Source organism: Patiria miniata, unplaced genomic scaffold (genome assembly GCF_015706575.1).
Source record: "Patiria miniata isolate m_02_andy unplaced genomic scaffold, ASM1570657v1 HiC_scaffold_28, whole genome shotgun sequence".
In the NCBI taxonomy this organism is placed as follows: Eukaryota; Metazoa; Echinodermata; class Asteroidea; order Valvatida; family Asterinidae; genus Patiria; species Patiria miniata.
Genome location: NW_024037067.1, coordinates 6,389,742 through 6,414,388, shown reverse-complemented (window position 1 = coordinate 6,414,388; position 24,647 = coordinate 6,389,742). Strand labels below are relative to the sequence as shown.

Below are 24,647 nucleotides of genomic sequence, written 5' to 3'. Positions count from 1 at the left end.
AGAATCAATGTACGTACATGAATAGTTTCAATGCGATAAATAAAAAGAAATGGCTTCTTTGGACATCTTTGGTTTTCTTGTACTTTTCGGCCTGTCCTCGCTGTTCGTTCAGATATCGGCATGTGTATGCTACCCGGGACAAGAACGGAACCCAAGTAACAATGGGAAGCTTGACTGGTTCCTGCCAGTCGACAACCCGTGCGATTGCACCCTGCTCCTCCCCGGTGGCGTTAATGTCATAACCCGCCCGCCACCGATTGGCATCCCCCCTCCCTTGCCTGCTGAGGTAGTGGTCTCACAATTTGGCCAACAGGACCTGCTTCGTGATGCGCCGCTCTGCGACAGCCCCCCTACGGAGACGGCGAGTACTTCTCCCGGGAGGAGGACCAGTCCCCACCAATCGTGGCCCGATTATCAAACTGACGACAGTCCTGGATCACAGTCTGATCACTTGTTTGAAGACTGTCAAGACTTGAAATTAGCCGGGGACCCGACCAACGGAATCTACACCATCACTCCGCTTACATTTGCTGGGCCTGTTGACGCCTTCTGCGATGTGGAGTCGGACGACCACGGCTGGATAGTCATCCAGCGGCGCCATGAGATGATCGATTTCACGCGCGGATGGTTAGACTACAAGAACGGCTTTGGGGACCTGGACGGCAACTTCTGGTGGGGCAACGAACGGCTGCGGCTGCTCACGAGTGTTGGCAGTGTCCCATGGATGGTTCGCATCGACCTCGTCTTGAATGAAGATGAGGCTTTTACAAAAATTTTCGATGTGTTCCGAGTAAGTGGGTCACACTACAACCTCACCTGTTACAATCTTCAGGTCGAGCAGCCTTACGACGTCCTGTACGACGGGACCTCATTTTCAACTGCCCTTGACGGAGGACGTTGCGCTCAGACCCTCGGAGGTGGCTGGTGGTTCAAGGAACCCGACGTTCTGGATCTGATAACTGACTGTTTTGAACTAAACCCAGCGCTCCTGAACAGTCAGATCATGAAGTGGCAGGGTAAAGAGTATGTGATATTAAAAAGCGAGATGAAGATACGTCGTGGAGAACCGCCAATCTCCTATTGAATGTGGGAACAAATGCAGACACTTCATTCAAAAGTATTGTTGCACTAATTAAAGGTACGTAGGATCTTTTGCTTTTTGTGTATTTTTGTTGTTTGAAGCAACAAAATTGCTCAAAATCTTAAGTAGAGTGCTTACATAACAACTGACCCGTGGAAGTTTTAGCGCGGTGGATACTCTTCATCAGGCCAAAAAAAAATATATTCTGCTTCCGGTTTCCCTACCTACCGTACACGTATGTACCCTATTCTGACAGCCCCTACCCTAAATTTTTCTGGGCAAAATGAAAAATAACGAACCGAAAACCATCAACCTTTTACCCTTGACAACACGCAGACGCCTCCATATGATTGTGCACACACAAAATTGGCCCCCCAAAAAAAATCCCTACCTACCTACCCTATTTTCAAATGCCATGTAATCGGAAGCAGAAATGTTTTTTTTTTTTGGCCTAATGTGAATTTCATTGCTAACACACATGGAAAAAAAGTAGCGAGCACTCTTTTGTAAAAACCACTTTCAATGATTGTGTTCTTCTGAATGATAGCATTTAATTTCACAAGGTATTTGGTACTGTCCCTATCTTCCCATTATGCAAGGTTTTGCCTCATTCCGGTTAAAGCTACAGTCCATCATGTGCAGCTATTGAAAAACTAACTGACGTAATTAGTGTTGAAAATTATACTTGGTTGAAAGATAGTAAGGGGACTAAACTCCCAGTGAAACTATTCCTTCTGGCATGCTGTCATTTTGAAGAAATCAACGAAAGAAGGCCTTTCCATCCAACGGTGCGTCTTAAGACGCACCGTTGGAAATTTCAATTAGTAGTTCGTTTTTTATTCAGCGAAGCGCGCGCAAGGGTTGACACGACGCACATGCATCGTGCGCCGTTGCTTTAATTTGTCAGTTCAGTGCGCGACATCCCGTAGCTGAAATCGGCTCAATGAGAACGTGTCTCGGACGCTGAAATTAGGCCCAATTCAAAACATGATTCAGCAACATTTGATTTGAAATCGAGATCATAGAATGTTGTTTTTCTCGAAATATACAGCTGAAGCTGAGCTGAAACTCCATCACGTTAGTTGTTCAGCACCCTTCTTTAGATGTTGAGCACTTTTGTTGCTTCAAACGAACAAAATGCACAAATTACAAATGATGGACTATACATGTACCTTTAATTACCAATGTTCCTACGTACCTTTAATCATTTGTGATGCGATCAAGCAAAATGAGTCATTTGTCAGCTCTTTTCGATTATTTTTTTTACATTTTTGAATTATTTTTGAGATATTGTTCAGTTTATATTTGGTGAAAACCCCATGTGAATACGACCTTCCGGTCAGAAGTTATGGGACTTAGAACACAGGCAGATCAGAAAGAAGAAAACTGAGAAATCATACAGAGGAAATCAACGATTCAAAGTTGAAGTGTTTATTAAGCAGCAATAAACATGCTTTATTTCAGGTTATTGAATATTAACTCCTTAACAAAATGTCACATTTTAACTATTTTATTGTGAGTTTTTCTCAGAAAAAAAAAAAGTTGACATGAATGGTGACATATGTAGCCTTATGATTTTGAAATGTCCACCCCTACTGACCCATTTTGGGCTGTATCTTAAAATCATAATTGCTGACAAACGACTCATTTAGCTTTATCGCATCACCTTTGTGGTAATGGCGGTCAAAGATCAAATTAAAAACAAGTACTGCTGAAGTCCGACGCCTCATAGGTCCGACACCTCATATGTCCGAAATTTCGGACTTATGAGGCGTCGGACTTATGAGGCATAAAAATTATTTATTCTGCCTCATAGGTCCAACGCCTCAATAGTCCGACGCCTCATAAGTCCGACGTCGGAAAAACGAGGCGTTTCATTTGTCGGACTTACGAGGCATCGGACCTATGAGGCGTCGGACTTATAAAGCGTCGGACCTATGGGTCTTTATTTGGTGGGATGCGATTTTGTCGGACTTATGAGGCGTTAGACTTATGAGCGGACCCCCTGCTTTCGTGGAATGCCCTAGCTCTATCACTCTGTGTACATTTGTAACAGGGTTATTCCGTGACAAATCAGACACTTTCCGGGGTAAAAAAAATTCAATATTTGGTGAACTAATGTACATGTGTATGCTGTTGTGGACAACTGGACACCAATATATTCAAGGCAGTCTGACATTCTTAAAAATTTGTACACAATTTGTGCATTGGCATACCCAGATGCAAACATTGGCTTATCAATCAACTGTTACATTACAATATCATTTGCACAAAATATGCCCAAAAAACAAAAACCCAACAAAAACTCCTTCAATTCAAGTGAAGAAAATTTATCTAAATAGTTTGACAAAGCCCAATTTTCCACTAATCCGTTTACATGTAACGGTAGTCTTAGGATATGTGATGTACATGTACTGTATCGCAGTTTGCAGTTTCTTCTTCCCAGTTACCACCACTGAATTGCAAGCAAACAATGACAAAGAAACGCCCACATTTACAATCGGAGATCACAGACGTTCAAAGTTAGAGCGAAAAATCACAAGGTCAAAAGTTCAACATGTAACCACATACCGCACGACCCAAAAGACTCAAATTTGGGTTTTTGAGTTTTCTCATAACCAAACAATTTCAGCAAATTTAAAGAAAATCTGCGAGAATGACCCCGGAGAATGTTTGATTTGACACTGAATGGCCCAACAGTGGAGTTTTCATTCTTTTAAATTTCAAATTTAAATTCTTGATGATTTATTGATTAAATAGGAATGTGATTGATTTGTGGAATTTGTGTTGAAATGTAATTTTCTGTTAAAGAATGTTGGTCTAGTAAATATAAAGCCTAGCAGTGGCCAATAGAAAACAAGTTAATAGCTGGAAGTGCTAATTTGTAATTTTTCAAATGTGTATACTGTAAATATTGTGTTTAGCAGAAATAGTTGACAGAATTTGTCAGTGAAAAATGTGATTTACCTATGGACTCACACAAAATATTCTTGTGAGAAAAAAGATTTTTTTTTTATTCCTTATAAAAGTATTTAATTTTTTGAGGTACATGTACATGCACATGCAGCCAAAAAGTAACATGTATAGCATTCAATTAAAGTATTATACACAAGTGAAAATTCGGAAATTTGCACACAAGGTGAATTGTTTGCAAAAATTATGAAAAGTATGAAAATGGAAAAATTCCAGAAATGTTTAAATGTGCATACTTAGTTGCATAATTATAGGAGACTTTGTAAAAATATAGAAATTGTTGAGTTCGAATCCCACTTAAGCAAGCTTGTGATTTTTTTCCACAAGCTCTTTTAAAACTTAGAATATGCTGTGTTTTAAATACAAAACTGTTCTTTTAAATGTTTTTATAGAACAGTTTATAGTCCATAGTCACTCCATATTTGTGATGCAACAGCTTGCTTGAATTACAGGCCCCAATTCTATGGTGTTTCTAGTTCTAGGCATATATGATTTTCTGGTAGAGCCTCGGTTTATTTCATGGCTGGAGACCGTAAGCACAACAAAAGGCAGGCTTGTCCCCAGAGGATTAAAGTTGCTTAAATCTGTGACACACGGTAAGAATAGAAATCTTCATGCTCGCACAACCGTTAGGTTAATTAAATTAATGTTTGCACAATTTTCTGCTATAGTGAGCACAACTTTTCTGCAAACTGTTCAGCAGCACCATGAAATTGGGCCCTGCTAAATTGGAAGTGAGCCCTCTGTTGTTTGGAGGTGGCATAAATTGTTAGCAAATAAAAATTAATGTTGGTCCAGTAAAGAAAATTCAAACTTAAGTAAAATAGTTCTTTTCTGCAAACTGTTCAGCAGCACCATGAAATTGGGCCCTGCTAAATTGGAAGTGAGCCCTCTGTTGTTTGGAGGTGGCATAAATTGTTAGCAAATAAAAATTAATGTTGGTCCAGTAAAGAAAATTCAAACTTAAGTAAAATAGTTCTTTTCTGTTAACTGTTAAGCAAAACCATGAAATTGGGCCCTGCCAAATTGGAAGTGAGCCCTCTGTTGTTTGGAGATGGTATAAATTGTTAGCAAATAAAAAAAAGTAATGTTGGTCCAGTAAAGAACATTCAAACTTAAGTAAAAAAGTTCTGACTTCTATCAGTAGTCTTTCGAAAGTCAGTGTTGTAAGCGAGCATGTACGAGTATTTGAGTGTTGGAGGAAAAAGTGACGAAGCAAAATATGAAAACTTTTTGCCTGAAAACTTTCAAAAGATCTAACAATGAACAAAACCTGCTGTCACTCGCGCTGCTTCATGTGTGGAATCTTGTGGTTTTCAGTTGAGCAGATTCCAACTACGTTTTATGTGAAATACTTACGTGAAATACTTGCACATTGTTGTGTAAACCTTTGTTTTCTTGTAAGTTGGGGTGCATTGAAAGACAGAATAATTTTCCCAAAAAATTAACCACCCTAGCTTCAACTGCCCTGAAGCTAAATGGGCTGTAAAAAAATTGTTTGATGTGTTGTAAAAAACAACAACATGGCTCACCTGTCATCCATGGTTGTAATTAGTAAAAATGGTGAATGAGTTTTGATGTTTTTTAACGGCTTTTTTTCGACACCGGTATTTGTTTATTTTTCAACTGTTCTGTGTCAAATGATTAGAGAATTTTCTTGTTAAAAGTTTCAAAATTGACTCTAAAATGATACGACAACAGGATTTGTGTACATGCTGGAGAAAGCATGACGATTTTTCGCAGTCCAAAAGTTGATTTGTTTTTGGTCATTTCCAAACACTTTGCTGGGACACGTGTTTCTGTGGTAACAGATTTTGACTCAAATTATATCAGGCCATTTTGAAATTGCCTCTGTGCACGGGAAAGGCTTACAAATCCAACTAAGAACTTTCCTCAATCCTCCAGAGTCCTCTGGGCAGTTTGGGAGGTTTTTGGAGGTTTTTGGAGGATTGAGGCCGAATGCAACAAACAGTTTTGGAGGATTGTGGTGGATTGAAGGCACAATGACATTCAGTATCGGTTGATTTTGGAGGATTGAGGCTGAATGGTGTTTGAAGAAGAAAAGGTTTTTGGAGGATTGAGGCTGAACGCATTTTGAGAAGCATGGCTGTTGGAGGATGTTGAAGTTTGGAGGAAGTGGGTATCCTTCATTTGAAAATCCCTGAAAAAGTGCAAAATTTTGGAGGATTGAGAATGGTTCCTAGCAAACTGGGCCTAGGTCGAGATTTAGTGTTTAGCCTTGAAAATATTTCTGTCCACAAATAAAACTTACTAAAGCTTTGCTGTACAGTCTTTTGAATTAAAATGTGGCACCATGTAGAAGAAAAAAAAACATGTGCCATAAAGCCATATGTTGTAACAATGAAAAAAAAAGAATTGAAAAAAAAAAATTCTTGCAGAGTTGGCAGAATATGGCTTTATTTGCATACAATTGCTAGTTGGGGAAAAAAAATGCCAATGGCATGAACGAATCCTGCTGGCTTTGTTCCTAAAAATAGCACAGATTTCAATAGCTGTATTTTTCTTTCCCAAACAACTTTCCCATACATTGGGATAATAGTTCAGATAATGCATAGCAAAATGAAAGTTGAGGTTGTGATAAAAGTACAAAGCCCGGCAAAGTGCAAACTGAATAACTCATTTTTTCTTTTTCTTTTCTCACAATACAAGTTGCTAAAGGATGCACCTTGTTTGTGTATACCGGTAGACCCCTTAAATTTGCCGTTTTCAGGGTTATTCTCGAGATGGAAAGCTGTAACTAAGTTTGTTTTCAAATTATAAAATGGTATCAGTGCTTTAATTAACAGGCATGCACATTTTCCTCGGATCTGCTGATTTCCTTGTTTTTTAATTTCTCGGGAATGCCATTACTAATTGAAAAACACTGTACAAAATCTTGCGTGTTTGGGAATTTTTTTTTTTTTTTTTTTAATGCCTAGTTGCATGCCTGAATTAAAGGGCATTGGTCTGAAATCTGCGAAATGTTTTTGTTTTGGATTGTTTACTTATCCTATTTCAAAGGTCTAATGTTTTACCGTTCCTGAGAAAAGATGGAAAAACCCAATTGTTATATTGTATGCGGCGGACATTTTGTGGCACACGGTACGTATTTCTTTTACGTATTTCTAGCCATGTCCCTTCAATGTACGATACATGTTGTGTGCGTGTCACATAATACACACGGAACCAATACACAAGTGTTGTTTCTCGCATGTCTACAGAATGCAATGCACTGTGCCGCAGGATTCACAACTAGCACTCAACAGCTCGATTTTTGAGAGTCCAAATTTTGACCCCCGAAATTTGAAATTTTATTCCAGCAGGAATAACACAAAAAAGCCCAGTTTTGAAAGGATGGTTTTTCCAGCATCTACAAGCCCAAAAGGTGAAACAAGTTAGTTTCACAATATTTGCTGTCATACTAATCCTCCAAATCCATCTATTTCTGAAAATTGCAGCAAAAGCAAATGCTGTACATTCCCTTTAAGCAACAACAATGAGAGCGGCAGGCTCTTTGTAAAAACAAGAAGGACCCCCCCCCCCCCCCAAAAGTTGCATTTATTTACCAGGGTAGCTAGCTTAAACCTTGACCTTTCACACACAACTGATTGCATACTATAGGCACCTCAGGTCCACCCTCGGATCACAGTGGATCAACAATGAGTCATTTTCTGCCCCAGGAAAGCCGCTTGCATACTAGCAACAGTTTGCCTTTTGATCTGGTTGCCAAGGAAACCTGAACCGTGATTATGCGTGTTTACCTAACCGGGGCAAAAAGGTGTTTCTTGCATTTATATGCACGTGCCCTACATGTACCGGTACGTGCCCTACGCGGCATGTAAAATGTGGATTGTCCAAAAGACGATAACTTCTGCTCACTTAACCCATATTAGTCCCTGTACCGCCCTAACCTGCCCTGCCTCCTGTACTGACCCGAACTGCTCGAGCACTGTATGGTTTTATGGATCCCTTAAACCCTAACTCCCTCTAGAGGTACTTTTGCTAGGATGCATCCTCAATCCTGCAAAATCCTCCAACTGCCTCCATGTAAAAATAGCAAACAGCCTCAATCCTGCAAAATTCTCCGTTGTTTCTTGAATGTGGTCCTTGGAGGGGGTGACCACTGCCTCAATCCTGCAAAATCCTCCAGCAATTACTGACAATATGTTGAGGCAGAGCCAGTGACATCCTGGGGCAGTGCGGAGGATTTCAAGTATAACCTAGGCCTACATTTATGCACAGCTGAGCATAAACAACACAAGTTCCTGCTCAAGACCTTGACACAGTGCATCCTGCAAGTGCAAAATCAGCCACGTACACTTGCCATAGCCTCAATCCTGCAAAATCCTCCATTTTGCAAAGAGGATTTCGGAAGCTTTGGGAAGGTTAGGGTCAAGGAAATATATATCCATGGTAGTTGTAACGGTCCAATTAGTGCTATTGAATTAACGCTTTAGCACCTGTCATGGGCGTCGCCAGGATTTTTTCGGGGGGGGGGGGGCAAAGCACATTTTACCAAACAATTTCTTAATTGTTTCAACATATTCTCAATTTATCATTTTTCCGAGTGTGGGCAGGGGAACATTTGCCCTACCCCCGCCCCCATCAAATTAATAGCATGGTGCCTGTTTTACATTGTATTACATTCTGATGATCCATAACAACAGTGATGGGTTGGTTTCACATGTTTGACCTGCTGCACTTTTAAGCTAGTTGGGATATAACAAAAAAATCAATATTTCTTGGTTCAATATATAACCAGTTGCCCATCCGTCCTTGCCCCTTTGGTCACTGGAACAACCTTTGTATAGACCTTTGAGGAAGCCCCTCAACCCATAAATCATGACCTAGTTGGCCTCAACTCAAACTTGTTTGAGCTCACTTGTGGACAAGGGGCCTGCCCATCAATCATACTTGTTACAATTTTGATAACCATCAGGGAACTATCGGCAGTTCCTTGCGGTCAAAATAAACAGGTGATTGGACCAGAGCCCAGATATCTTCATAACTTCATTTCCAGGGGTTTGGCTAGTCTTGGCCCAAGACTGGATTTGATTCATCCCCCCATTTCTTTGGCAGCTTGACCGAGTTTGCCACTGATTGACTGCATTAAAGGAACATAATCCGAATCTAGGCTTTGATTAAGACTAAGGTTATGTCCCAAGTTAAGGGTTTATGTTAGTGAAATATGGCATGCTACTGGAGCGCTGTGGTCCAATGGTTACGGTGTTCGACTCGCGTGCCGCGGTACATGGGCTCGAACCCTGATGGGGAACACGGTTCTTGTGTTCTTGGGCAAGATACTTATCTACAATTGCCTCTCGCCACCCAGGAATATAAAGGGATATGTACCTCTGAAAGTAGGGACGAGAATGCGCTGATCTCGAGCTGCTGCAAAAACTGGTCTAGTGGCCTGATGAACAGGGGTGATAATTGTGAAGCGCTTTGAGACCTTTGAAGGTGCAATAATAAGTACCGGTGTAGCGTGAATATCCAACTTCATGAAATGTGGACTTATTGGTAGTACTGCGCACGCATGAGTACGATACTATGCTATTTTTTAGGATCGTTTCGGGAGAGTGACCTGTCACGTGCGAGGGATCAGTCAATAATAGGGAAATACCGGTAGGGGTCCGATTTTCATAGGAGTTGGATTTTCATGTGACACCGGTACCACATTATTATTATTATTACTATTGCTGTACCTTGCACTGCACATTGAATAATGAGCTACATTTACATTTTGAAAAATAAGTTGTTAACTATAGTGTTGCAGCATGTAGTGAGTCTTAAAGCTTAGAATGGTTAAAGCTGTACTGGTAAGTAGACTGCGGAATATACAAGTGTCCATGGCAAGACACTTTTCTCAGGGCTTTCTTGTAATTGCTTCTCCCCACCCAGAAGGAAAACGGGTACCTGTGAGGGCAAAGATGATTAAATGTATTTGAATTAGCCAATTGCACATTAAAATGGCAGCATCTAAGGGAGCCGAGATGGTTGTACAGGATATGTTTTATTGGCCCATTGAGTAGGGGTAATAATGATTTAGCCCCTTGAGCACTTCACTAAGTTTTCCCGAAAGAGAAAGAGAAAAGTATGATTCCTGCACTTCTCAGCTCAAATTGTATCCTCTTCCCCGATGTTATGTCAGTCAACTTGTCCACAGCCCTCTCAGCTGATATGAGAGTCCATCCCCTTGCACCTGCAAACTGTTCACCCCCTCCAGGGAGTATTTTCTCCAGGGGCCCAGAGAAGGAAGGGAGGACCCCTCCAAGGGTTTCTGTCCCCACAGCAGGAGGCACGTCAAACCTTAACAAGACACTACCTGGGCCCTACCTGTTTTTCATTTCCGATTTGTTCACCCTTTTTTTCTTCTGGCAACCACATTATCTTGTTTTTGATGACTTTGCAGTAAATCGTACATGAGTTTCTTGGTCCGTTGGACATCTGTGTTCCATGTGGAAAACAGGAGTCACCCTATGACTTTCCTGCAACCACTTTTGTCAATTAACTATGGGTTGGCAGGAGCCCAACAAATGCAGTCGCTTGAATTCTTTAAGGTGATCTTTATTCTTTAACAAAGAGTGTTTTTGTGCCACTGTTATTGCTGGTCCGAGAAGGCTAGTCTCTTGCATCCTCTTTAGACCTATCTAATTGACTGACTGACTCACTGACTGACCGTAACTTGAGAGCTGGGCAGTGCTATTGTATAGGATAACTAATATAAGGCAATCAGTGGGCCAAATCCGGCCATTGTGTAGACCACATACCGGTATATGAAAAGACTTCCAGTGAATAGCCACTCTCAGTCAATTTTGAATAAAATTGTGTGCACTCTGGGCCAGTTATGCTGGAGGCTTGCTTTGTTTTTTTCAAGGGGTCCCAGGAAGGTGTTTCAGTACCACTGTTTTTTTCTTGTGGCACCCTGGAGCCAACTTGTTATTCTATCTTGAGCATGAACCTATATCAAGGATGACACATCCAAAGCTTGTGGAAATCCACTCCCCCTAGCGTCTGATATCCCCTCCCACTCGCAGGATTTCCTGAGATTAGAGAGTCCTATGCAGGCCTGGGGGAAAAAAGGGCACACTTTAATAGGGGGAAGCCATTTTTTTTTTTTTATTAAGCCTAAACAATCTTTTTCAGCTATTGAGGTTCGTATTTGTGACACCAGAAAACAAGTTTTTGAAAAGTAAAACAATTCTAACACAATTAAAGTTTGCATGCCTGAATTCTACATGATACAATGTTTATGCTGTGTAGAGGACTCCCCTACCCCCACCTAGACCCCACCCCACCCCACCCCCACCCCTTGGGGTAATTTGACAGTTGTTATAAATTATTTTCTGGAGTAGCACTGACGTGGGAAACAAGTTTCTAGGATTGAGAAGATATTAAAAAAATTACCTAAGAAGAGATATATGGGTTTAGTAGCTGGTGTTTCCACATAAATTATACTTTTTTGTTCTTCATGCTCTAAGTCTTGTCTTTTCTTGATTTTCTACTGTTGTTGAAAAATAGAATAAAAGCCACATTACAAAAACATCACTTTCAGAATCAGAATTCTAGTGTGCTTACAATGTAACCCTTAACTATAAAAGTCGGAATATCGGACTTTTCGGTCCTAGGATTTTTCGTCGTGCCCCTCATCACTCTTGGCAGGAGGAGGGAAGGGGAGGGTGAACTTTCCTTCCCCTTGACCTGTTTATTCTGCTCAAAACAAAAACAAAGTCATGGTAACTGAGATTTCCCTTCTGATGGCCATGGGATTGAGATGACAACGTCCAAAACAGCTGGCCTTGATCAGAGATCAAAATATTGAGATGATGGATTGGACCTCTTCCAGACTAGTTGATCACTTGACCTAATTGTTGCTATTAAGGATGATCACTTAATGCCAGCGCTGGTTCTGGACTCAACACTGAAGATCATGGGCTTGACAATGGAGATGGCAAAATGTGGATGTAAATCTATGTTTAACATCAAAGGGATCTCAGTGCTTGTGTCCTCAAGCAAGACATTTTACTGCAGTTGGTTGACTGATATGTCCAAAATTCACTTTGCGGGCTTTAAGCTGGGGATTATGGTCAAGTGAATATTGTTTGCAACTCATTTGTGGTTGCAGCAACAACAAAACAGGCAATCAGAGCCAGCCAGGGTAACTTGGAGCTGTGTGTCCGCAAGCAAGACACTTGATTGCAAGTGGTTAGCTGAATGCCAAAACTGGCATTGGAGGACGTCAAATTGAGGATAATGGTTAATGGTCTCTTGACACATATTTGTTGTATACAGACATGCACATGTGGTTTGAATCCAACCAGATGACACGGTACTTGTGTCCTCAAGCAAGATGCTTTGCTGCAATTGGTCCACAAAGCAAAAACTGGTTCCCAAACTCGACAATTGAGGATGATGGTGTAAAATTTCTTTAATAACGAACAGCATGTCCATGCTCCACCTTTTCTATTTTCAAAAATGTTTCCAACTGAACAATATTTTGGAGCCACACTCCTCCTCTTTCGATAATTTCTTGCCACACGTTCCAATCTTCCTCCATTGCCAAATCCAAACAATAACAAGGCAAGGCAGCCAAGACCTGCCATCTGTGGCCTTTTGCGGGAAAGAAAATGACATCATGAACAGCTGGGAAAGAAGCAAGGGGGTATAAGTGGAGATGACATGTTTCCTGCCTCTTTCAAGGTGCCAAAAACTCAAAAACACTGTAACAAGCTGGATTTCCCTTTTTGGTTTGACCTGGGGATTGGGAGCTAGGTGTACACGTAGGTGTTATACTGCTGGAAGGAAATGAACTTGGTTCAGCCCCTTGAGTAAGGAAGCCAGCTGCTTGTCCTTGCAAGGGTAGATTCCAAGGGAAAATTTTGCGCCGGATCCTCCACACCCAGTCTCAAAAACAGGTCCGGTGAATATTGGACGTGACGGTTTTCGTTGTGGATGAGGAGAGTTAAAGTCGCCAAAGATGACATTAAATCAATAAAATCAGTAAGTCGATGGGGGGGGGGGGGGGGGAGCATTCCCCATTATTTAGAAATCATACATTTTGATTTGCCCAACATTTACATACCAGTACCGGTACATATAGGCCTATAAATGAACTGTAGACATTGAAATCTCGATAAGTCAAACCTCAAGGGAATGGGCTCAAATTTTGAGCTAAGCAGGGTTTTGGGTTAGCAAATGGATTTTTTTTTCAACAACATTTGTGCTGCGAACAAGCTAAATGAGCCTCTTGTCGACCCTGGTCATTTTGTTTTCTACAAATGTGAAAAGAGCACAATCTCCGCATTACTGCTGTGAAAACTGCATGCTGATACCAACTTCAGGTGAAAAATTATGGAAGTTGGAACACCAAGAGATATGATGACGTGATGTGGTGAAGTGGCCCTATTTTGGCCTGAATCTCCAAATAAAAGTTCCCGGCAAATGACTCGTTTGGCTTGATCGCATCACAATTGACAGGAAAAAGTTCTCCGTCTTTGGGCAAGAAGAGTTTTTGAGGTAGCAGGTTTTGGCTTACCGAGATTTCACTGTATTAAAAAAAATTGCCTGCAAAACACTGACTGACAAAGAACATACATGTAACAGCACCCATAGCACAATAGGTATGTGCATGCATGAGGTGGTCATTTGATGGTCTTGTGAAAGACATGTGATGGTCATGTGATAGTCATGATAGTCATGTGATAGTCATAACTCAACATAACTTTTGCCCGACATGAGGCAAGACACAACAATAATTGCTCGGTATAAAATCCATGTTTCCAAAAATCCTGAAATCTGAAGAATTGATCAAATTGACACCACTTGGGCTGCATACGTGATGCTTCTCCCCTCGCTAAACCTCTCCATTCAAAGGTGTGTCCTTGGCATAAACTCCTGACGATTTCTACCTTTCACATTTACTGGAATGTCAGTTCAGCTGATCTATTGAAAGTATTTTTAAGGGGTGGAGCTAAGTGTTGAAGTCAGTGATGTTGGCATTATGGTGATTGTTTGCATGTTATTCTGACATAATGCTCTCAATCAAATGAAGGACATGGGGGGGGGGATTATACATCTGACTTTTTGTGACGGAGGCCCGAAGTCCCTAGATTTTTGATGATAACAAAAGTGCAATTTGAAATCCACATAGTCCTATGGCATTTGTGCAGGTGAAAATAGCCATTATTTTTCATTTGAAAAATATGCAATGTGCATTTGCAATGTAGGGAAAAAGGGCACAATTTGAAGTATTTACTGAGGTAGACTCTAGCATAGTTTTTTTTTTAGAGTGAATTGTGTAAAATGTTTTGCATTTCCCCATGCCCTTTTGCATGTTGAGAGTGCATTTTGTATTTTACTTCTAACATTTCAGAAAGGTTCTGTACAATTTTGTTGTTCATTTAAAATAAAAATAAAAATAACGTGATGGCCTGTTGAAATACTGGCATTATTTGTTTGTTGGCTTTGCTTTGCTTATTGTCACTTTTGCATTTCTTTGTTAACAAGTTCGGTTTTGCAAAGTAATGCCTTGCCTTTTTAGCAGACATTGTCGGAAAGAGGTAATGAAAGAACTGCATAAAATTTAGTCACACAGGAATTTATTTATAGGCAATATACACCTACAACATTTGCTTTTGCTGTAATTTTCAGAACATGATGGATTTGTATAATAGGTTAGTATTTTATAGCAAAAATTGTTACACTGACCTGTTTACAGTTTTGTGTGCATGGATGTTGGAAAAACCAAGAAAACAAAATGGCTGTTCTTTTGGTCTGGTTCCCTTACCCTACTTCTGACGAAACAGAGCAGCTTATAGACATCGGGAAATTTTCAGGTATTAAGGGAACCAGACCAGCTGGCTTGCACCCGTTCGCGGATGTTTAACCGATTGCAAACAAAATGTGGACTAAACAGGGGGCAGTACCAGTATTTGAACAAAGTCCGTTTTTTCTGAACGAATTGATCCAAAAATGCCACTTTTCTTAGAAATGTGAGCACACCAGGTGCCATGATTTCACAGGATGCTTGAGACTTGTATTCACTTTGGTCAAGTAAAGTATTTCATAATCATAACAATTTGGTAGTTTTGTTTTTTGATGTTTTTTGATGTTTGCAAATGTTGTAGGACATTACCTTTAAAGGGAAAATACAACATTTGCAAACATCAAAAAAAACAACTACCAAATCATTTTGAAATACCTTGCTGGACTGTTAGTGAATGACAGTGTAAAGCATCCTGTAAAATCATGGCACCTGGTATACTGTCATTTTCAAGAAAAGTGGTATTTTTTCAAATACTGGCCCCAATTGACCATCGCACTTGTTTGCAATCGATTACACACCTATGAACGGTTACAAGCCAGCTAGACTGGTTCCCTGACCTTACATTTCCCCAATGTATGTAAACTGCTCTGTTTCTTCTTATATGGAGTCAGGGAACCAGACTACAGGAAAATGATTGTTTTTCTTGGTTTTTATAGCATTTTCGAACCCAAAACCTCAAAAAAGTCAGTGTAACTATATTTGCTATATATTTCCAACCCCCCAATTCCATCCATTTCTGAAAATTACAGCAAAAGCAAATGATGTTTATTCCCTTTAAGATTGGAAGACTTCGAGGACAATTATCTGCAGACAATGCAACCTCATTGCAGGAACCACTTGCAATAAATTCGGACAATTCTTTTTATAATTGAGAAACCTTCCCATGAGCTTATTCTATTTGCTGAAAAGTTAAACCATTATTGATATGGGGGACATTCCTCAATTAATCGATGGGCTGGGTTTCAAATTACTTTCTGTTTTTTCTATAGGAATGTTGACTGAATGTCTAGCCACCCTTTATTGATCCCTGATTGTCTGGAACTGTCTTCAATGATTGTCTGGCCATGGGAATGTCCCTAGGGTTTTATAAGAGGACACTAAGGACACTGATAAGAAATGTGACCTTTGATGGTAGAATGAGGACACTTTGGCTCCTTGGAGTAGCTTTAAACAAAGGGGATGCATTTTTGTTCCTTGAAGGGACTATACATCATTTGCTTTTGCTGTAATTTTCAGAAATGGATGGAATTGGGGGGTTGGAAATATATAGCAAATATAGTTACACTGACTTTTTTGAGGTTTGGGGTTCGAAAATGCTATAAAAACCAAGAAAAACAATCATTTTCCTGTAGTCTGGTTCCCTGACTCCATATAAGAGAAACAGAGCAGTTTACATACATTGGGGAATCAGGGAACCAGTCTAGCTGGCTTGTACCCGTTCATAGGTGTGTAATCGATTGCAAACAAGTGCGATGGTCAATTGGGGCCAGTATTTGAAAAAAAAGCCAGTTTTTTCCAATGCTTTTCGGCCGACCAGCGTTGGAAATTGATACAAAAATACCACTTTTCTTGAAAATGACAGTATACCAAGTGCCATGATTTTACAGGATGCTTTACACTGTCATTCACTAACAGTCCAGCAAGGTATTTCAAAATGATTTTGGTAGTTTTATTTTTTGATGTTTGCAAATGTTGTATTTTCCCTTTAAGGGTGGGACCCTTATAGGTTGTAAAAATAGGGTCAAAAGGAGCATTTGCTCTTTTTTTTTTAAATCTGTGTTTCCCCTCATCTTCCCGAATGTCAGAAATGTTTTGCGGCTGTGTAGAGGGGACAGCTTTTTGGGGGTCAAAATCTGTGATTTTTAAACATTTTAAGAAATGTTTGGTGAAGCAGGTATAGCCTAGCCCTAAACCCTTGGTTCCTTGGCAAGAACTAGTTGCCCTGTTTTAAAGCAATTTCACTCACATTTGTTTGCCTCTGCAGAATCCGAAATCTTGACTAATTTCAGGATGGTTCAAATTATGTGATCTGCTCCCTCACATTGAGAGTCACAAAAATGTTTTGACTTTTGCAATATCATATCAAGTTTTGAGACATGAACATCATGTAACACAGCACAGGAAAGGGTTTTTTTTCAAATAGCTACCTTGAACCATATAGGGCCTAGGTATTAGAGAAATCTGGCAGTTTTTAGGAGTTGAGAAAATGTTACCACCTGCATGGTAAAATTAACTTCAAATGATACAAGTTTGCCAATACTCATTGTGTCAGTGAAGTATTCATGCATATCTTTTCTTAGGAGGTAGGGTAGATCATTTGTCATTTGTGCATTTTGTTTCATCTGATGCAAAAGAAAGTACTCAAAATCTAAGGACTGGTGTTTAACAACTAACCACCTAGTGAAGTTGTTGCTCGGTGAATGTTGTGTATTCTGAATAAACAAAACTCTAAGATCTCAATTTCAATTCAAAAGTTGCCGAGTCATGTTTTGAATTGGGCCCGAAATCACAGTTCTCAATCAGCCGATTGCAGCTACGCGATGTCACGCACTGAACGGACAAATAATGATAGCAACTGTGCACGTGTGTGTGTGCATCGTGTCAACGCTTGCACGCACCCATTCACGGATTCGCCGAATTACAAACCAACTACTAATGGAAATTTCCAAAGATGCATCACCTGACACATCTTTGGAAATGGCCTTCTTTTACTGTTTTCTTCAAAAAGAGAGCATGCCAGAAAGAATCATTTCACAGGGAGTTTACTGCCATTTCTATCTTAAAACCAAGTTAGCTTTTGAACTATAATTTTGTCTGTTAATTTTGGATAGCTGCAAATGCCCTACTCTACCTTTAAATTTAGAAACTATGTACTTTTGGGCCTTGAATTTCCATGTAAGATGTCATAGCCTCACTGACAAGATAAGAGTTGGCAGGTCTTAACAGGATACTATGCCTGCCTGTATGTATTTATTCAACCTGGCTATTTATAGGATGCTTTGTGGCCAGGCTTTTCTTAGCAGAATCCCTGACGCCATCCTCTGAATTACAATTTGTGATGCTCCATTTGGCAAAACTGGGCTGATTCCAGAACAGAAAATGGCATTCACCTGACGCAACTTTTTAAGAGCTCAGCTGGTACAGTGTCAAATCTTTGTACCATTTTGCCCCTTTATCCTGCTTTATACTGTTTACACACCTAGTTAGATTTAACCAGAAAACAGCAAACTTGCACCCAGGCCCAGCTGACTACCATTAGGGTCAGCTGGGTGCAGGTTTAACTGTTTTCGAGTAAAATTGAAGATCAGTGTTTTCAGAGTGTACATAGTATGTATAATGATTTTATCAAATTTTTTCAGCCAAGAAGTGCTTGGTTTGCATGAGACGTCACATTAATTATAACTTAAGAATTACTTGGAATTTGATTGTGTCCATTCCTTGAAAACATTTGGAAAAAAAACCCTTCAAATTCTTGAAATTGCTCAGAAAATTAAACCGCTTTTTGACATGACTCTATTCACAAACCTGTATCCTGTGCCAGTTCTTTCCAAAAGTTAAAATGGGCGTAAACTACAATTCACCACAGTCGCTACTATTGTTATATGCAAATTCCATTTTGCACATGGGCACAGAAATTCTTACTATTGTTACTTTTCCACAAAAGAAACTGTTGTTTACTTCAAACCTGGGCAGATAATCTTTACAATTTTTGGAGAGACTTCCTCATTTGAAAGGAATTTACATTGATATCTTGCTGAATGGGTTTTTGCAAGTTAGCAGAGCCCTGGAAATGGCACTAGGTGGTCCTGATTTTTTTTATTGGAGTGATGGTCTGTTGTCCATAACAATGAGAAATAGTGTTAATACATGTATGGGAGAAATTAGAGTATTACACAATTGTTTGCACTTTGTGGCCCTGGGAAATCTGACTGCCCTGGAAATTTACGTCGGTGATTTTTTTGGGGTCCATATTAGGAGTTGTATCATGAAAGAAACATCAAAAATACCTGGCATTTTTTCATGGTATGGGGGAGGGGATAGTAACTACAAAAGGCCCAAATGTTTACGTACATTCGTATTATGGAAGGAAATTTTTTTATTTCTCCACATTTTTGGCGAGCTGCGAAGCAGATGTGATACCGATTTCCATCCGTCTGTCCGGACATACAGTTGGGCGTCCAGCTGTCCGCATTCAGATTAAAGTTTTATCTTCTAGCTTAAATTTAGTTTAAAAAAAGAAGGAGGGCGGGGGTGGGGGTGGAGTTTGGGGAGGGTGGTGGGGGGCATGTATGGGGGACGGTGGGGGTGGGGTTAGGGTTGGCAGGTGGAGGAAGTGTAGTGATGGTGGTGACGTGGTACATGTATTGTCAGACCCTTTAAATGTACGGGATCCTATTTCTATGCACTTGCCTTTAATTTGCATTTGACAATGCGCGCGTTGCAAAGCGTTATCTGCTCAAATTTAGGAGGATCAAGGATACTTAACTATATAATAAGTTGACTTTTATGTTGGCCTTTAAAACAGTGACCCCTTCACTTTGGCACACGATCCTGAATCCTGATCCCCTTCCATCATGCCCACCTCCAACCCTACGTTCCTCCTCCCTTCTTGGCCTTTAGCAGCGAGCCATGGCGGCTTCGCCATTTGTAGCCTTTAATACAAAACGATTCTGAGAGAGGTTCCTTGCCAAAAATTCCTAGGGATTTAGGCCAAATTTTGACAGAAAACAGTAAGCATGAATTGGATTGTTAATCAATAAATTACATCTAGTGTCTTAGAGAAATTGCTTAAGTATGATTAGGACATTATAATTTAAAAAAAAAGTACACAGTCACTCTGCATAGGACATGTATACAACAATCCTTCAAATAGATATTCTGTATCCTGGATGATAGATAATACACGATCATACAACAGAGTGGCCTGTTTACTGAGTTGAAAATGGTCCATTGGTTGAAAAGAGATTTATACAATAATCCATTTTTGGGGGCAAATAATCCATTTTTCCCTCAATAGGAAACAGCCAAACAGACCTGTTCTGCACCAACACCTTTTCACTTAATCTTGAAACTACAGGGGGTATTGGTACCGGTAAGGTGTTTACAAAACCATTTGGATTTGACAACAGAATCTGCAGACTCATTGCAATGGAACGCTGGTCACTTTATGAAACACGGAGTTAGGCCCTGATTTTTCATTTCACTTTCCTGTATTAAACTGAAGCAGTCAACCAATACATGTTAGTGTATTTTTTTACACTCAGATATCAACAGAATCATATTCATAAGTTCTCTGGGGTTCTATAATGTCTTCTACGGCGTTTGTTTGTAAATTCATCGTGGTTCATCTGTTTTGGATCCTGCGTAAAACCAAGGTTCCAGTTCTAGAACCTGGATGATTTTTTCCCCACAATTTTGTCAGTGGGATTACTGCTACAAACATGTATCTTCAGCTGAGTTGGTTCTTTGTCAGTCTGGGGTTGTCAGTGGCAACTCAAAGCCAACGTCTGCCTTAGATCCTGCATAGAACTAAGGTTCTAGCTCTAGTACCTGGATGATTTTTTTTCACTGAGTTTTGTTTGTTGGATTACTGCTATCTTCAGCTGAGTTGGTTCTTAGTTGGTCCGGGGTTGGCAATGGCAACTCAAAACCAACATCTGCCTTGGATCCTGCATAGAACCAAGGTTCTATAGTTCTAGAACCTGGAGGCTTTTTTTTCACAGTTTTATGAAAGGAATTACTGCCATCTTCAGCTGAGTTGGTCCTTAGTTGGTCCTGAGTCGGCAGTGGCAACTAAAAGCAAATACCTGCAGTGTGCATTTACGGGTAGTACGGGAATCGGGTACCCGACTGAAAAACAACCCACGGTACCTGGGTACCTGTTAAAGAAACCCAACCCCAAAATTCAAATCTCGGAAGTTGCTGTACAGATTGTTTATAAAGGTCAGCAGGAATCACAATAATACTTCCACATTGGTGCGTCAACACAGAAAAACCTTACGTAAGGTTTTCAATTTGTTTATGCCCTAAAAAGAAAATTTGACTCCTGGTCAGTCCTGGATGGATTGGAACCAAATGCCCCCTCCAACCTCCTACCCCTCCAACCCCCCCCCCCCATACCCCCCCCCCCCAAAAAAAAGTTGGCATGTCAAGCTTATACCATAGTTCACTTGTTCGTGCAAAATGAACCAAAAAGTCACACAAGCCCCTTGTTGTCTTGCACTGCAGTCATAGCTTCTTCGACTCCATTACATCAGGAAATAAAAAGAAAATCCATTTTCCACAGGCTCCTCCCATTAAATGACCTTGTTATTATACCCCACACGGCCCCCTCCCTGATTTTTGTAGTGCCATTCATCAGAGGTGTACTCAACCCCTACTTGAAAGAGATTTTCCCCTTTCACCCTCAATTGTGTTCTGGTCTTCTTCAAACTTGTAGGGGCTAACAAAACAAGCACTTTTGCTATGCCAATTGTGCAGGGTTACATTGAGTGGTCTTTCCCTGTTTTTTTTTCTCACCTGTCTGGCAACTTGCCAATATTGTGCCCAGGGTCCTGTTATCTGATCATAATAGGACCCCACTACCTTTCACTCATCTCTAGTGTGATAAGGCCAAAAAATTAAAGTCTCCGGTTTCTGGTATGGAGCTTGCCCAAAAAGTGCTGCGGCGACGCGGCTTTTTTTTTTTTTTTACCTGACTTTTTTGCTTCAAATGTCGGCTGATGACTGCAAATGGTGCCCGACTAAACTTAGTGCAAATATATGGGAGTCCAGAGAGGCCACATAAAGCTTATTCTCGATCATAACCCCATCTAAAAACACGTTAAAATTGTGCAGCAGCAGGATTCCAGTCAAACCAGTGAGTTTGGCGGTTTTGAGACATCATCTTTCATTGAAAAAAAAAACTGTTTCATTTTGCCGACGCGCATGGCTACAGCGACGCGCGCGCATACCAGAAACCGGAGACTTTTTTTTTTTGGCCTAACATCCCAAAGGGTTTGTTTAACTTAGACTTGACACCAGTCTGTGGTTGGTGGAAATTGTTTGCTACTCTGACATAAATGCCCAAGTCCTGTCATATAAAACTAATCTGCGACCAGGATCTGAGGGTTCGTTGAAATTTTCATCTCACAGAATACTTTGATCGCAGATGTAGTTAGAATTAGATGGCATGGAAAGGATTAAGTCTGTGTAATATGCAACGTTTGCGAACATCAAAAAGAAAAACTACCAAATTATTATGAAATACCTTAGTTGACTGTAAGTGAATAATACTTCTCAAGTATCCAAAACTTCACAAACTTCACAATACATTTTATGTTTTGTTGAGGCCAATGCTTACATGTAACTAATTTCTGGTCACTTTTTTTTTACACAGATGTACACTCCCTCTGTGAACAGTTGTAACATTTCCTGACGACGTCAACAACTTTTAAACCTGGAAAAAGGTAGGCAAACATCTCTGCTCTTTAAACTTTGCATTTTAAAGTAGCATGCTCAAATCTCGAAGATGTGTACAAAACGAGTTTGTCATCTGATGAATGGTGCATCACGCGGGCAACTGGAAACATTGTCATTTCCCATAGATTTCCGTTATGCAAGATCTCATTATTGGCTCAAAATAGCGACTTCAGAATGGGCCAGTTCACATATATAGAAAGTTAATGGTTTTCGGAAATAGATTGAAGATCCTGGTAAAAAGTAATTTAAACCATATTCTTTCTCAACGTCCTTGAAAGGAAAAACCCAAACAGAGGTGCTTGCCAGTATCTCTTTGAAAAGATGTACTTAAAGTCCAGCCCCCAATTTATAGTACTACTACTACTATTAGTGGTTTTCAAGGAGGAAAACTAACAACTGGTGATGCGTCATCAATTCCTGTCTTGAATGTACATTCCTCATGGTTTATCAAGCATAAAATCCTGGAATAAAAGATTCGACAGAGGAAAGAAATCGCTGGAAGATTAAAGTAATTCCAGATTCACAACCGCTGGACACTAAGGTGCCAGTGCTGGAGATGTATTCTGGCCTGTCTTTGCTGATTGTAGATTAAAATTACTATGGGCCTTATGCACAAGTTTGCCATTTTTCAAATAAGGTTTTGCCCTTCACCGACGTATAAACACTGTATACTCGGTGTGACCTCTCAAGTGAAAGTTGTAACAAAATCACTGGGGTGGGACTCGAACCCACAACCTCCAGCTTTCTAGTGCAGATGTCTTGTCCACACAGACATCTTAATGTCAAGTCTAACATGCAGACGTCTTAGTGTTACATCACCCCAACGCAAAATTCCATCTTATTGGGCATTTTTGTCGAGTTCCCCGAATGTATTTCATTAATTAACTGTTGAATGGGATTTATGTAGGCATAATGCAGCCTTATTTTACTGTCTTTTTTGGTTAAATCTGGCTTTAAACATTAGGGAATGTTTAGTTTAAATTTTTTAATTATTTATTGAAGCAGACTGGAATTAATTAGTAATTAACTTGCTTTCATTTCTCATCGCAAGTTCCAATAATTAAGATTTTACCTCACTTTTAATTCAATATGGCCGACTCGTGCATAAGGCCGATAAGAACGAGTAGTCAAACTTCAAACTTGAAAGGAAACTTTGCAAATTCAACTGAAACACTATTTCATGTCTGTCAAACATTGCTCATTGACCAATAAGATTGGCGAATATTGGTCAGGTGGCGGTCGCTTGGCCAAAATCAGTCACAAGTTTTGTGAGAAAATGTACACAAAGCAAAGGTGGGCGGGGCTTATGGCCAAACCCAGAACAGTCCATTTTTGAACTACATGGCCAAAAAAGGAAGATATCATATTAGAATTAATTTGCATTTTCATATTTTTTTAGCTGAAAAAATCCAAGCCCCCCTTTTTCAAACAAGATGTTCGTCTCCTCTTATATTTTATTTCATTGTTTTATTTCAACTACACTAATCTGTTCATTAATTTTGTTTTTGCCAATTGAACACCACTTGAACTTCTCAACAAGTGCATGTTGTTTGTTGGTAAAGTGTGTAGGTTGACCTTAAGCTATTGGGTCATTTCCTCTGGTGAATGATAAATGACAATTAACACTTGACAAACGACCACTTAATTGGGATTACCAACTCTGAACCACTGTTAATTGGATGAAGGGATTTGCTGCATGCACCTGTTGTTGATCTAACGGGATACTAGGTCAAGTCTAGCAACCTCTGTTAACCGCTATATTCATCGGCTGAAAACCGCAAGCGTGCCAACCGCGTTAAATGGGAATGATAGTCCGATATTGTACCCGGTGAAAAAAAAATGCCGTTACCTTGTCCCTTTCAAATTAAGGCACGTGCCCTCAACCGCAAAATAACCTTCGACGATCGTTTAGAAGTCAAGGGCTAGGCAGCGGGAATAGCGATTTTGATGTGGAAATGGTTAGTGTACACTTTTAACGCTTGCGAAAGTTCTGACAAATCGCTCGCAGCTGCAGAGTGAAAAGTGGAAATCCATGCACATCTGTTTTGATGTATAAGACCTGTCAATATTTGTCTTTTGCGGAATTTATGTCATCATCTCCATGACCCAGCTCTGTTTGAAGTGTTCCGTTTAGGCCTATATGCATTTGGGCAGACACTTTGATTTCCTTCATTGTCACTGAAGTTAAACATAAAAACATGTCTAACACTTCGAGCGCTCTGTACGTGCAAGCTCTGAAAGGCGAATCACTCCCAACTATCAAGCACCAATAACCACACCAATAATAAGTTTTTCTGCACCTAATTA

At 40.1% G+C, this 24,647-nt stretch overlaps 1 long non-coding RNA gene across 1 annotated transcript in view; it reads left to right on the top strand.

Annotated features, from left to right (window-relative positions):
• Positions 1-23,061, top strand: part of LOC119735018 — a 39,465-nt gene extending 16,404 nt beyond the window's left edge. The window contains exon 3 of the long non-coding RNA XR_005272138.1: positions 22,258-23,061. This is a non-coding gene — a long non-coding RNA (uncharacterized LOC119735018). The remainder of the gene's footprint in view (positions 1-22,257) is intronic.
• Positions 23,062-24,647: the final 1,586 nt, after the last annotated feature.